Here is a 13999-nt window from a genome sequence, read left to right on the forward strand (position 1 = left end):
GGCTTAGTAGACTTTCTGGAACATAGGGGTAAGACTTCAGTAAAGGAGTCCTTTTCATCAGATTGAGCTCTACCCATGAAAGTTATCAAAGGTAAAATTTGCTGTAGTCCTCATCTATGTGTCACTATTAATAGTACCTGTCTCTCTGGAAGTTAAGGTATCATGTTGACTTAGTATTTGCTAAACAGTTGGAATAGTCCTAACTTAGAAAGCAGTCCTTTGGGGATATTACTTTCTTGAATTACTTCTTTATAAAAATGTAAATTACATTTATTTTCAGTGGACCATAGATACAAAAAGTACATAATAGTAGGATTGCATGTGATGTTTCAGTATATGTATATATTAAGTAATATTTATGTCAGTTAATCTTGTCTTCTTAAATATTGATCATTTAATGACTTTTTTGACATTAATTGCACAAACTTTGAGTTTCATTACAATATATCTATACAAGATTTTAATATTTTTATACTTATCATATTCATTAATTTTATTATGCTTCATTATCATTATTTTCTTTTTGTCTGAGATGAGGACTCAAACTCAGTACCTGACACTTTCGATTATTGGCCAGGGCTCTACCAACTGAGACCTGCTTCTAACCTTTTGTTTCTGATGAAAAGTTTCAAAACCTTTACTTACTGCTCTGTGAAATTCACAGTTCATTATTGTTATCTGAAGTAACCTAATAGTACACCAGAACACTTGCTTTTATCTAGCTGTAGCTAAGTTCCCTTTGACCACTCTCTTGTCCTCTCCTACTCTTCATTGCTTTGGGAACCACCATTCTACTTTCAAGTTTTATGACATTAACTTTTGTAGAGTCTACAGGTTAGTGAGATCATGTATTATTTTTCTCTTATAAATCTATAAATAAACATATTTGGTAGTATGCAAGTGGTTACAAATGAATTAATGGAAGAGATCAAATAGTATGGAGAGCTCAAATAGTATAACCTTTAGGAAAGACTAGGTCAAAAATCCAACAAAAGCAGTATCAGCAAATGGGTACATCTAACGTAGTGGGGGCGGGGGGACAAAGCCAAGCTGAGATAGGTAGACAAAGGGGAAATGGGGGAGAAAATGTAGTCAAGAATTTAAAAATTAGGGTAAGTAAGGGAACGGGTGGGCCTAAAGGGTTGAGAATGTTGAAGGGGATTATGCTGATCAAGACACATTATAAACTCCTTTGTACAACTACTTAAAGATAATAGAATATATACAAAAAGAGACAGGGTCAGAACTTTCTTCTTCATTGATTTCACAAATAATGTAACATGAGTCCTAGAATCTTCAAATGGAGACTGTTTTGCAACTGTATAATTATTTTGGGCAGTTGCTATTATTGATTTTGATAATTCTTCATTTTTCTTTTTCATTTTCAAGGAAAATTCATTCTTCAAAGAGACTAGATCATATGCTTAAGATAAAATAACTGACCCTACAGCTTTTTTTGTTTGCTTCTTCTCTTTCATTTCCTGGGATTTCTAAGGCATTTCAGTCTTATGTGTTACTTTGTTGTTATTTGTAAATTCCTTTTATAGCTACAGTGTCTAATCCAAAGCAGCAGAGTTGTCACTTACTATGTGCTCTTGAAGTTCAGGTAAGTCAGGAGTTCACTGGATGTGCTAATATATTTGTTCTTTTCTTCTTTTTTTATTAGTTAAGAATTCATACAAGAGCAAGAAGCTGTCTTCTCCAACTTGCTTCTTACAGTACTTTCAGAGTTACCTGGTTCTAGAAAAGAAAATGGAATGTAGTACACAGGCAATATCTAGCTTTTCCTATGTTCTATTTTCCTAATTCTGAACAAACAAATAGAATGCACGTATCTATAGTTTATACATTCAGCTTTCCACAATGACCACACTGTCTTTTGTGCTCTATCTGGTTCTGTGGCCATATTTAGGTCACCAGCTTGATGTTTAAAACTATTTTTAAAAACTTCATTTATGGGGCTTATCTTTATTTACTCATTTCTATTATTCTCATTTTTTAAACTTGTGACTTCTCTGTAAGAACTATTAATATACAAAGAATAGAAAGAGCTTATGCATTTGAAGGAACTGTGAGAGTAACACTTCATTCATTGGCAATAAGAAATAGAACACTGGGTCAGTATGCCATCTCAGAAGTAGCTCTGAAGAGAATTCAATTAATTACCTTTATCTAGAGTTTTCTTTAGTGTAATACAAATGGGAGTAAAAAATATAGATTTTCATTTCCTCCCTTTTCTCTGCTTTATGAAATATTTTATTCTTGGATTTTTCATTTTTAGGCATTCACAAAAGGTATTTTTTTTAAAAAAAACACTAAAAAAAGATTTTATTGAGTTAGAAGGTGCTGACACATTAGGCCTACTCCCGGGATCTCAGGAAATGGGTCCAAAAAAGTATTTTAAATTTTACTTTTATAGAGGAGCAAAAATGCTTAATAGACTAGCTCATAATCTTCATATTGAATGGAAAATGATGGGAACAACAAGAAATCAAAAGTGACATGATATATTTTTTTTCTTTCATGGAAGGTGATATTTAGTGGTCCATTGTTCATGCTAACTTCACTAACAGCATCTGTGGTAATTAAGAACACTACTTGACAGAAGAATTGATGTTCTAAATGTGACACAATGCCATGATCTGTTCAGGAAACAAAGAACTGCTAGAACACAGTAAAGGCACACATATAGTAGGTAAAGATGTTGAAAAGAAACTCATCACATAAAAAGCATTCATTGAAATAATCTGCTTCATGCTTTTTATTCATTATTTTGGTAGTAATATTTTTATCTGTTAGTAGAGATAGCTGTTAGGGGGACCTACGAAAAGAAAAAAAAATAGTTTAAGTCTGCACTCCTGTTTACATCTTATTACCAGGACCTCAAAAGTTAGTGCTACTGAATCAATTGCACCTCTGGTTAGGTGATCTGCTGTAGGATGTGCAACTTAGAGCTGGTCATAGCTCTATTATATTATTGATTCATATAGTTTTTGCCATTTTATATATTAAGACTTTTGTTTCAAGTTTTTTAAAAAAGGTTGTTAGGACTGCCTCTGTATTCAGATTTTCAGATTTCTGTGATGAAAGGATTTTCTAGTTTAATTTACTTGGGATAATGCTGTATAAGAGATCTAACAGTGCTCACTTCGGCAGCACATGTACTAAAATTGGAACGATACAGAGAAGATTAGCATGTCCCCTGCGCAAGGATGACACACAAATTGCATATTTTTCATATGTAAGAACAAATTTGTTTATGGTTAAAACTGTATATAATTTAGCTACTAAATACAAGGCTCAGGGTTGGTTTTTATCTTAAACTTGTATTCTGTGGCTACACTAAATCTACGTTTATATACAAAAAAGAGAGGGAATTACCTTGTCTTTGATTGTGAGCCTCTATGATTTCTACAACAGGACTTGGCAAGGTTTGCTTCCGGACATAAACTGTGCTCACAGGTCCTTGTAGGTTGGCATTCCCAATCCAAATGGGCAGAAGAAACACAACAAAGATGACAAGTCAGTTGCATGGAGGTTCCTCAGAAGGCTAAACATAGAGCTCCCCTACTACCCAGCAGCTCCACTTTTGGGCATCTACCCAAAAGATTACAAGCAAAACCACACTGAAGCCACCAGTACAACAATGTTCATTGCAGCACAATTTGTCATTGCTAAAATATGGAACCAACCCAGATGCCCCTCAGTAGATGAGTGGATCAGGAAAATGTGGTACATATATACAATGGAATTCTATGCCTCTATCAGAAAGAAGGACATTGCCCCATTCATAAGGGAATGGAAGGACTTAGAAAAAAATCATACTAAGTGAAGTGAGCCAGACCCAAAGAAACACAGACGCTTTGGTTTCCCTCATGGGTAATAATTAGTACATGTTTAGGTTAGTCATAGCAGAAGATCACAATAGCCAAATAGCTAGGCCCATATGAGCACATAATATGATGTTAAGTGAAATGAACTCCACGTTATAGAAACAAGTGGTATATCATTGTTGTAACTATTTTCAACATGCCATGTAAAACAGTACCTTCCCCTCCTTTTTTTTCTTTTCCATCGTATTCCCTTCCTGTGGGTCTATCCCTGCTATCACTGTATATACATGTAATATACTGTATATACTGTATATACATGTATACTGTATATACATGTAATTAGAACTAGGGAAAGAAAAGGGAATATCAAAATCGAGAGACAAAGGTCAAAAAGACAAACCATTTCAAAAGCAAGACTTACAAAACCATTTGGTGTGAACAACTGCACAACTCATGGAGGGGAGGAAAAGGGGAAGAAGAGGTGGTGGAAAGTGAGGGAGGAGGTAACAAGTTGAAGAAATGTACTCACTACCTTACATATGAAACTGTAACCCCACTGTACTTCACTTTGACAATAAAGAAATAAAAGAGATCTAACAGGTTCACAAACCCACAAATACATCAAAGATTCTGGTGATTTCTGTGGCTATAAATATTTTTTTAAGTGCAATATCTCATACTTTAAAAATTGAAGACTTGTTATTGCTGAGTATCATCTTAAAAGAGAAGCAGATCAATAGATGCAGTTGCAGGTTTTATATCATTTTATTATTTTGGTATTGTATTAGTTTTCCTATAGCTTGGGCTTAGTTTAGACTTAAATTTCTCCTTTCTATGTATCCTTAAAGTCTCAGTACTCTTGGTTAGCTGATTTCATTCTCTCTTTGCTTGCTTGCTTTCAGTTTGCTTTCTCAATTCCTGACATAGGGATTTTACTTACCACCTACTTACCATGTCTACTTGTGGTAGACCAATGCACCAGATGAAAAATAAATGTTTGAAGTCCTTCCATTTCCTTACGAATGGGGCAATGTCATTCTTTCTGATAGAGGCATAAAATTCCATTGTGTAGATGTACCACGTTTTCCTGATCCATTTGTCTACTGAGGGGCATCTAGGTTGGTTCCAGATTCTAGCTATAACAAATTGTGCTGCGATGAACATTGTTGTGCTGGTGGTTTTAGTGTGTTCTTGTTTGTGGTCTTTTGGGTAGATGCCCAAAAGTGGGGCTGCTGGGTCATAGGGGAGCTCTATGTTTAGCCTTCTGAGGAATCTCCATACTGCTTACCAGAGTGGCTGAACCAGTTTACATTCCCACCAGCAATGAAGTAGGGTTCCATTTTTGCCACAGCCCCAGTTTTCTTGGTATAAGACATTCTTACTAGGGTGAGATGGAATCTCAATGTTGTTTTCATTTGCATTTCTTTTATGGCCAGTGATGTGGAGCACTTTTCCATATGTCTCTTGGCCATTCTCATTTCCTCATCAGAGAAGCCTCTTTTTAAGTCTTTAGCCCACTTTTTGAGGTGGCTGTTGGTTCTTTGCGGTTTTGTTTTGGAGGAAGCTATTTTTTTAGTTCTGCATATATTTTAGATACGAGGCTTTCGTCCATTGTATGGCTGGTAAAGATCTTCTCCCAATCTGTGGGCTTTCTGTTTATCTTGTGAGCTATGTCCTTTGCCCTGCAGAAGCTCTGCAGTTTGATGTAGTCCCATTTGTCCATCTTTTCTTTGATTTGTAGCCTTTCTGGGTCTGTGTTAAGGAAGTTCCGTCCTGTGCCAAGGAGCCCAAGTATTTCTCCTACTCATTCTTGTAGTGTTTTCAGGGTGTCTGTTTTAATTTCGAGGTCTTTGATCCATTCGGAATTGATTTTGGTGCAGACCCAAAGAAACATGGACTCTATGGTCTACTTCATAGGGAATAATTAGCACAGGTTTAGGCTAATCATAGCAGAGGATCACAATTGCCTAATAGCTATGCCCCTATGAATGCATAAGATAATGCTAAGTGAAATGAACTGCATGTTATGGAAATGAGTGATATATCAATGTTGTAATTACTTTCAACATGCCATGTGAAACCGTAGCTTCTATTGTTGATGATCCTCTTGTATCCCCTTCCTGTGGTTGTAGCTGCACTATCACTGTATCTTTTCTGAGTACATTGGAAACTGTATATACTGGTATTAGAACTAGGAAATGAAAGGCAATACCAAAATTGAGAGACACAGGATAAAAACACAAAGGACTACAATAGCAATACTTGCAAAACTGTTTGGTGTAAACCAACTGAACAACTCATGGGGGGAGAGGGAAAAGGGGAGGGGGGAGGGGGGAATGAATGAGGAGGTAACAAATAGTACAAGAAATGTATCCAATGCCTAACATATGAAACTGTAACCTATCTTTACATCATTTTGACAATAAATGAGAAAAAAAGAAAAAATAAATGTTTGAAAGCATGGGTAACTGTCACAAGCAACCAGGTCTTAGGTAACAAAATTCTAATAAAACAGACTTTGAGCACAGGTGAGAAGATATTCTGCCATTACTTTTCCCATAAGGCATGCTTGAGTCTCAGAAGTTAAAAAGTTGATATTACCCAGAAATAGAAAAATTGGTAGGACTTTTGATAGCATCATAGGGGATAGAAAAGCAAAAACAAATTGAAAGTCATTGAGTCAGAATTCCCTCTAAAGAAAGAGAGCTAAGGATTGGAGTCAACATTTGTGTGAGGGGGAAAAATAAACACAAACCACAAAGCAGAGAGTTTTTTTAAAATCATGGTAGTGGTGAAGAACGAATAATAATTAGCATTCATGGGAAAAACACTGAGGATATCATCCATTTGTCTTCCCAATCAGTTATAGCTTGTGAAGGCATTCAGCCTGGGAACTGCATCAAAGCAGAGGTTGACTAACTTTGCCAAAAACTAAGCCCTTTTGCAGGTCAGCTTAGATCTTTACTGGAAGAACGTGATTAGTTTGACCATATGTGTGGGGAAGAAAAGGGAAAACTCTTTTCTGGATGATAATGACTCTATTAGACTCCCTGTATTTTTCATAATCATTGTTCAGTGTGAAATATATTCAAGAAAATTAGATACTTGAGGTGAATATTGGGAAAGGTGAGAATGGATAAGAAGATGGAGAAAGCAACGAGTTGAAATCTTAAATGTTTTTATGAAAGAGAAAATCTGATTTTCTCTGCTCATGATCTCAGCTCATACAACATAGTGGATGTTGGTTAATTAATAGATGGGTAGTTTGACTAATTACATCAAGACAAAATGCATTCCAATTCTTCTGGGCTGAGAAAGGAATATCATATCATAAAATTATTTATATCAAAGTTTGTTGCTCTAACAAAATCTTGGAGTTGTGGGCAGTAAGATACAAAGACGGATCTAATGTATATCTCACAAAGCACTTAAGTGTCACTTTGCTAGGTATGCAATGATCAGAAAAAGATATTCATTGAAGCAATGTCCAACTATTCTTTGTATTATATTTATATTAAAATTTAGTGCAACATAACTGAAGAAAAAGAAAACATTATCAGCCATTGATACTGCAAATTAAAATCCCTTTAAAAAAAGATCACAATAGCTCAGTAGCAATGTACATATGACCACACAAGGTAATACTAAGAAAAATTAACTACAAGATTTGGAAAGAAGTGGTTTATATTTGTTGTTGTTATTTCCAACATACCATATGAAAGTATGTCTTTTTCTTTTGTCTTTCTTCCTCATGCTTTTACCCCTGATGTTGTTGTAACTAACTTTGGTACACTGGGTATTGTATGTAAGTTTAATGGAACTAGGGAAGGGGAACACCAAAATGGAGAAATGAAGGGTAAAAGTCAAAGCAGTGCAACAGCAATAATTACAAGACAATATCTTGTAAACCACTGTACAACTCAGGTGAGGGTGGGGAGGAGAATGGGAGGGGGGAGGTAAGAGAAAAATGAAGAGGTAAAAAGTTTGATAAGTAATGTACTCACTGCCTTACATATGTAACTGTAACCCCTCTGTACATTACTTTGACAATAAATAAAAAAACCAGACCTTTTTAATAAAGTGTAAAATTGTTCCAGGTGGTGATTATACTTATAATACAGAAATACTTATAATACAGCAAATGATTTCATTATTACTAAAAATATTTTACAGTACTGAGGATTGAACACAGGGCCAATGTTAAAGTCTTTCTGTTTCTTCTTTCTTTTCTTTTCTTTTTTTTTTTTTTTTTTTCGGTCCTGGGGCTTGAATTCTGGGCCTGGGCATTGTCCCTGAGCAGTTCAGTGCAAGGCTAGCTCTCTACCACTTGAACCACACGGTCATTTCTGGTTTTCTGGTGGTTAATTGGAGACAAATTATGAACTTGCCTGCCCTGGCTGGCTTTGAACCGTGATCCTCAGATCTCAGCTTCCTGAGTAGCTAGGTTTACAGGCTTGGGCCACTGGCACCCAAAGCATTTTTTTGTGTTTATTTGCATTATGGTCTCATCATCTTGTCCTGGGATAGCCTTGAACTTACAGGTAATTACAGGTAATTTATTTATTATTATTTGTCTTCTCATTTATACTCATTTTCACTGCTACTATATTCTCTTTAATATTAAAGAGTTGTACAAAACAGTTACAATTCAAGTCAGGAAAGGAGTACAGTGCTTCTTGGACAATATCAACCTATCATTGCCTACTCCCTTTTCCCTCTCTTGTCCCTGCTCATAAGTTACATAGTTCATTTTTACATGTATATATAGGATACTATGACTGTTCACCCTTCTTCTCTCATTCCTATGACCTCTTTTTCACCCCCTAAAAAGACAAAAAACAAAACAAAAACCAACATCATCAACAACAATGGAAAAATATCATGTTTCTATGTTCTGTAATTCATTTTGGTAGGTAGTATTTTAGATTTTCAGAGGAATTACAACTTTGCTTTCCTCCCCTAAATGTATCCTTCTTTTGTTTTTGTGTATATTAATAGAGTCCTAAGTTGGATTAGTTCTAGATCTATTCATTTCCCTGCAAATGACAATGTAATTCTTTTTCATGAATGAGTAAAAAATCCATGATAAATACATACATACATACATTCTTTGATCCATTCAGCTATTGTAGGACCTTTGAGCTGTTTTCATAACTTGGTTATAGTGAAAAGTGCAGCAATGAACATAGATGTTCAGTATCATTAACATGTTTTGAATTGTAATGTAATGTAATGTCCAAGAATGTATGGCTGGATCATATGAAAATTCTGTTTAGTATTTGAGGAATTTCAGTATTCTGTAACAGTTTATCTTTAATATATCTTCCCCAAGTTTTTGCTTTAACACTTTAAGCCTGTAAAATATTGGGATTAATTATCCTTTTAGATAATCTTATAGTTTACTTTAATCAACTTTTTCCATTTACTTATTTATTTATGTAATGCCAACACTGGGACTTGAAGTCAGGACCTAATGCTCTTGCTCAGATTTTATTCTTGTGGCTTAATCTATACCACTTGAGCCATTCCTCCACTTCTGCCTTTGTGTTGATTAACTGATCATGAGAGTCTTTAAGATTTATCTGCCTGTGTATCTCTGAACAGAAATATTCAAATCTCAGCCTTCTGAGTTGCTACAATTATAGTAATGAGCTAAACATGTCGGAAACATGCCATATTATGTTTAGGAGTATACAAATACAGATATGTGATGTAGGAGAGACAGACAGAGAGACAGAATGAGAGAGAGAGAGAGAGAGAAGGAGTGTGGAGAGAAAGAGAAAGAAACATATCTAGGCGATCACAACTCAAACAATAGACATTTCTCACATTTCTGGAGATAGGGAATCTCAGTTAAGTATGATAGCATGAATGGTTTCTTATAAGGGTTGTCTTTCTATATTTTAGGCAGCTACTTTGATATATGTTGATACATCTGTGAAGGAGAGAGGGAGAGAGTAAGGCCTGCCCTCTTTGACAAATTTATTTCTATTTACTTCCAAGAGACATGATGACTTTTGTAGTTTGGTAACCAATGTATGAATTAGGTAAGGGGGTGGGAAGGGTTGTGGGTGGACACAACCATTAAGTCCATGACAATATATAACAACTAAAGTACATACATTATAATCCCACCCATAATTATTATGTATATTATTGAATGCAAATAATTATTAGTTTTATGTTTTAATCTATTACTAGATATGAAAGTTGTCAAAAGCTATTATCCTGTCTTATTTCATGCAATGTATGTGGCATAAACACTATGGAAACTTAGTAAGTATTGAAAAGTTGAATTGGATCAGATGTGTTGTTCGTAAAAGGAAGATCCAAAATTGTCTTAGATAGACTATAAGAAGTAAGTGGTTCACTGGTGCAGAAAAAAAATCCTTAACAGTTAACTGAAATCAGACTATTGACCATGGCATCAATGTGATTTTCTGATATTCTCCTATAATTGATCATTTTATTAAGATTTACACATCAAAGGACCTAGTCTTTTTTTTTTTTCTTTTTGGTGCCAGCCCTGGGGCTTGAATTCAAGGTCTGGATGCTGTCTCTGAACTTTTTTTGCAACAGGCTAGATAGAGTTCTACCACTTGAGCCACACCTCCACTTTTGGATTTTTGATGGTTAGTTGGAGATAAGTGTCTCACAGATTTTCCTACTTGGCTGGCTTTGAACCTCTTTTCTCAGATCTCAGCCTTGTGGGTAGCTAGATTTATGGATGTGGACCATGTGAGCACAGGTAAGACCTACTCTTTTAGGTTATTTTCATTCCTTCAGTGTCAGTTGAGAAACCTAAAAGATTAGAAAACAAGATGTAGTCTTCATCTTCCTACTCTCTTGTGGTTTACCTGCATCTACATTTTTTTCTAACATTGATGGCCTAAAAGTGCTTGAAAATGTGAATAATTCAAGATTAAGAGGGTAGTCTGGTAATCAGTGCAAAAGTGTGCACTTAAAATAATGTCTTTGTCAAGCTCACTCCCTTACTTATGTAACTATAACCCCTCTGTACATGACCTTGACATAAAATTAAATTTAAAGAAAGAATGTCCTGTTTGATATCATGACAGTAAAAGCAGATGTTGTAATGGAATGTCTAAAGTTGATAATGACTTAACTTTATTTTTCAAACCTGTGATGTTTTCTGCAAATGTCAGAAAACAGAGTCATTAATTAATTGACTCATGTATCCTGAGATGAAATGCCATACTTCAGACAACTTTGGTCCCAAAGTACTCTTTTCTCTATTGGCCTTTGATAGTTAGACAAATGGAGATCTTTAGGACATTCTATACTTCTAAGAAAAAGTTTCTAGATTAGTATGTTGGCAAAGCTTTCTGATATCACTTGGATCCTTCTCTTTTGTGTCACATTTTAGATTGAATGGAGTTTACAATTCCTTTCCAAATTCTACTTTTCCTAAATCTATGACATGATAATTTTTTAAATTTAATTTTATTGTCAAGGTGATTGATGAACAGAGGGGTTACAGTTACATACATAAGGTAATGAGTACATTTCTTGTCACACATTGTTACCTCCTCCCTGTTTTTCTCCCATTATCTTTCCCCCCACCCTCCACCAAATTGTCAAGTTAACTTACAACATATTGTCTTGTGAGTATCACTGCTGCATTGGTTCACCTTTTCTTTTCTTTTCTTTTCCTTCTTTCCTTCCTTCCTTCCTTCCTTCCTTCCTTCCTTCCTTCCTTCCTTCCTTCCTTTCTTTCTTTCTTTCTTTCCTTCTTTCTTTCTTTCTTTCTTTCTCTTTTTTTTTTTTTTTTTTGCCTTCCTGGGGCTTGGACTCAGGGCTTGAGAACTATCCCTGGCTTCTTTTTTGCTCAAGGCTAGCAATCTGCCACTTGAGCCACAGCGCCACTTCTGGCTGTTTTCTATATAGGTGGTGCTGAGGAATCAAACCCAGGGTTTCATGTATACCAGGCAAGCACTCTTGCCACTAGGCCATATTCCCAGCATCACCTTTTGTCTTTTATGTTACCATTTTGTTGTTCCCCTTCCCTTCCCTAATTCAGATAAACTATAAACAATGCACAGGGTACCCAAATCAAATATAGTAACAACAAGGGGTAAACCACTGGAAAAAAATAAAGAAAAAGGAGATAACTTCACAAACACATGGTAAGTTCTGATAATGACAGCAGTCACAAAATGAATGGTCTAGGAAAACACTTGTAAGGTGACTCCAAAGAGACCTTGATGGTATTTAATTTTAGTGACTCATTGAGCTATATAGCTACAATAAGGCAGGACTGGGTTTTAGTCATTGATTAATACCTCCATATGCCATGTTTCCATGCTGGTATATTATAGGTATGTTCCCTCTGTTTGCATACCCCATTCCTTCACTCCACTGGTTAGGGTTTTGTTGTTGTTAAAAGAGTGACTTGACACTAGACAGAAAAACATTTGTCTGTATATGCTGAAAATGGTTTCTTCCATTAAAAAAATAACTATACAATCACGGTTTAAATAAGACATACATATCAACACTTTCTCTACTAACAAGAACAATATTTCTGTTTGTGTTTCTATAGTGGAGAAATGATAGTGATATAGAACATTTTGAATTTCTTAGAAATTACTTAAATTCTTTCTCTTTCTGGCTTATTTTACTCATCTGGGAAATATGTTTGCTCAATATCTACTCAATATTTCTGCACATGTTTTCCAAAGCATATACGAAAATGTTTTATCATGTAGATAAAGAGTGTGGAGACATTGCCAATGAGCTTCATATTAAATATACATTTGTTTAATGCATACTTGTGTTTAAATATAGAGAAAAGAAGATACTGTAAAGTGGTTATTCTGATTACAAAAACTCTCATTTAAAATATTTTAAATGATTCTACTTAATTATACTCAACAATACAGAATAAAAACAGCATTTTATATTCTGTCATATTGATGGCACTCAAACTCTTTTTGTGTCATTTATCACTATAGCTTAAATGAGGATATCAAAATATACATAATTAAGTAAGCATAGGCTTAAAGAGTACTTTTAAAGCAGTACTGAGGATTGAACACTTGGTCTTTCACAAGCAAAGAAAATGCTTCATCACTGAGCTTCATGCCCAGTCTAATTCAGAAATATATTAAACCAACTAAGTGCTTAAAAAAACTTCTCATTAACATTTTTTTTTTTTTTTTTTGGCCAGTCGTGGGCCTTGGACTCAGTGCCCGAGCACCATCCCTGGCTTCTTCCCGCTCAAGGCTAGCACTCTGCCACTTGAGCCACAGCGCCGCTTCTGGCTGTTTTCTGTATATGTGGTGCTGGGGAATCGAACCTAGGGCCTCGTGTATCCGAGGCAGGCACTCTTCCCTCTAGGCTATATCCCCAGCCCCCTCATTAACATTTTACTATGTTGAAAAAGCTTTATTATATCCAAACTATAATGAAGACAATTTTTAAAAAATGATAGACTAATTGTCATCAGGAATACAGATATAAAATTCTACACAAAGGGCTGGGAATGTGGCCTAGTGATAGAGTGCTTGCCTAGCATGCATGAAGCTCTGGGTTCGATTCCTCAGCATCACATATACAGACAAAGCCAGAAGTGGCGCTGTGGCTCAAGTGGTAGAGTGCTAGCCTTGAGCAAAAAAGGAGCCAGGGGCAGTGCTCAGGCTCTAAGTGCAAGCCCCAGGACTGTGCTGCCCCCCCCAAAAAAAGTTCAGAGACAGCTCCCCAGACCTGAGTTCATGCCCCAGAACTGCCACAAAAAATAAATATAATTTAAAATTCTACATAAAAACATGGAATTAACCCAGGAAAATAAATTCTCAAAATGCCAAATTGTGACTAAGTAACATTTCAATATTAGTAAAGTTATGTAAATGTTATTCAGTTCTAACAGATAAAAACAGGACGAGTAATATGATGACTCAATGGAAAGAAGCAGACATATGACAGCTCAGACATCATGTATCTGTGGATAAAGGAACAATTATCTGATAAACAGCAACAGGATAATCAGCTTTCCACATGGTAAATGTACCCAATCTCACGCTACACATAAAAAATAAACTCCAGATGGTTTAAGAAGCATCATGTTAAAAAACAAAAAGTTTAGAAAATAAGAACAAATATTTTAATGAATTCCTGATAGAGATAAATTTCTGAAATAAGACACA

At 35.3% G+C, this 13999-nt stretch overlaps 1 pseudogene; it reads left to right on the plus strand.

Annotated features, from left to right (window-relative positions):
- Positions 1-3140: 3140 nt before the first annotated feature.
- LOC125350998 lies at positions 3141-3236 on the plus strand (annotated as a pseudogene).
- The last annotated feature ends 10763 nt before the right edge of the window (positions 3237-13999 follow it).

The sequence above is a fragment of the Perognathus longimembris genome, chromosome 4 (assembly GCF_023159225.1).
Source record: "Perognathus longimembris pacificus isolate PPM17 chromosome 4, ASM2315922v1, whole genome shotgun sequence".
Classification (NCBI taxonomy): Eukaryota; Metazoa; Chordata; class Mammalia; order Rodentia; family Heteromyidae; genus Perognathus; species Perognathus longimembris.